Genomic DNA, 2,354 nt, shown 5'->3' with positions numbered 1-2,354 from the left:
TGCTGTGGAGATAATGAGTTTTCATAGTGACTGATTATCATCCTAGTGCTGGCTGGCAGTGAGAGGCGTGACTGCAGCACTCAACATCCACAGCATGAAAGGAGATCAACCTCCCCAGATTTAATCATCCATTAAAAACACACACAGCCTCCCCCAGCTTCTGTTCTTCTACTCTTACAAACAGATACTTCAACAGACTGTTTTATACTGACCACTAAGCCAGATAGTACTTTGTATCTACATTCATCTCGGTTAATGGTGGGAAGGATTATTAGAAAGGCCAGGAAAACACAAAGGCTGTCATTCTCAGAAATTACTCCAAAATCAGTGAATAGCAATTTTAGGAAACAGTCACTTAAATTATCAATATCAATAACTCCACAGTTTGCAAAGCTTATTATTACATGTTCACAAGCAGTACAGAAGTAGAGTGACTGAAGAACAAATAGTTATGCTACTTTTGGGAAGAGGAACAGAAAATAAATGATATATGGTTCAAGTAGGGGTAAGGGAGTTACTGATTCCTTAAATCTGCTTCAGGGTCTTCTGTTGTCTAATGTGATACAATGATTTCTAAATTCAGTGGCAGCTTGTACTGATTTGTAGGGAAGTCATAAAATAGAAATAACAGAACAAAAGCTTGTACCACAAATTGTGCAGTATGGGTAATTGTTATGTGTATAGTATATGCATTTTGAAGATGTCTCTAAAGAGGGTAGGTAGAGCAAGTTTTCTTAACAGTATTTACTTGAAGGAGTACTTGGTGAAAAGTTTATAGGAGACAGAATATTGTATTTGTTCCTAAGGTGAATGCTGGAGTTTGTTTCAAAATTTACTTCCTCAGAAATATATTTTTCTTAAACAATTTTGGCAGGTGATATGAAAAAATCCTCAAAGCAATTGAAAAGATACATATTTATATAGAAGAGTGGGAGCTCATGAATGCATTCACTGGAATTAAGCTTTCTAAACCTCCAGAAAAGCTTTTGAAATTCTCAGAGCTTGTGTTCCAAATTCATGCTAGACTTCTCTCTCCCAAATGCTCTTAAAATGATTTCAATCAACCTGTTACTTAACCAAGAAGTACAGAAAATCAATCATTGTCTTTTTAAAATCAAGGTATACAGGAAAAAACACATTGAGAGCTACTATATAATCTTATGAGGGACCTTGTGGCACAAAGGCTCAGCAGCAAATACAAGAGAGATAGCATGCATCTAAATCTTAACTACTTTCATGGAATTGCACACTAAGCTAAAATGTTAAGTTTCAAAATATTGAAAAAAGTGTTACTGAAGAGTGCATTTAGAGATCTGTGAGGTTTTAGTAAAGCAAGAAACACCTAAAGCAAAAATCCTTTTGAAAGATGCATGTCTAGCAAATCAACAACAATTAACAGATAGTTTAAAATGTGAGGCAGATTGTAGGTTTACTTATTTAGGAGCCACTTCAACACAAATGATAAAATATTGAATGTTGACAATTTTACCCTGTATTGTTTATTAGGCATGATAATAAAAGGTCTAAGTATGAAGAGTTTTTGGTGCCCCCCTTTTTCAAGTATTATAACTACAAAAAACATGACACCACTTATGGATTTATATATGGGTTTTAGGTGGAAGATCATAGTATTTTACACACATTAGATAGAGTGGGTAAAATCCTGGCCTCATTTAAGTCAATGGCAAAACTCCCATTAACTTCAATGGGGCAGGATTTCACCTGTCTGTTATCTAAGGATCTTAAACTGCTGTACAAACATTAATTATAATTCACAATGCTCTCTGAGGTAGGTAACTATTTTACAAATGGGGGAAACTGATATAAAGAGGGTAAGTGATTTGCCCAGGGTCACACAGTAAATCAGTGGCAGAGATGGGGGCACAACCAAGGACAGCTGTCTTTTGTGCTACCTAACAAATAACACTCTCTGCTCTGTTGTGTTTGACTTTTGCCATGTGAACTAGTCTGCCCTTAACAAAATTTTGTTGGCTCTCATGATTTTTTAGATACCTATTCTGACTATTCAAATGAAATGAGCCTGATTTTGATCTTGGTTCCACTGGTTCCACACTAGTGTAACTCTAATGGCTTCACCTAATTTGCCCCAGAATTTATGAGTGCAGAATCAGCCCCAATGGGTCAGTTGTATTGTATATTGATTTGTTCTACATGGTTTCTGTTCAACAAATGCTTTGCCTTAGATTAAAACTAATGTTAATGGGTTGGATGCTCAAATGTGTCAAGTAAAGGAGGAGGCAAAGGTGGCTCTAGGTTACCCCTACTTCTTCCCGCATCTTGAGGGCAGCTGGAGATTGAACCAGCCACCGGATACAGACAGAGTAACCACAAGG

Source organism: Terrapene carolina, unplaced genomic scaffold (genome assembly GCF_002925995.2).
Source record: "Terrapene carolina triunguis isolate 2854851 unplaced genomic scaffold, T_m_triunguis-2.0 Scaffold211, whole genome shotgun sequence".
Classification (NCBI taxonomy): domain Eukaryota; kingdom Metazoa; phylum Chordata; order Testudines; family Emydidae; genus Terrapene; species Terrapene triunguis.
The sequence above is the reverse complement of the archived record's forward strand: the minus strand, read 5'-3'. Positions refer to the sequence as shown.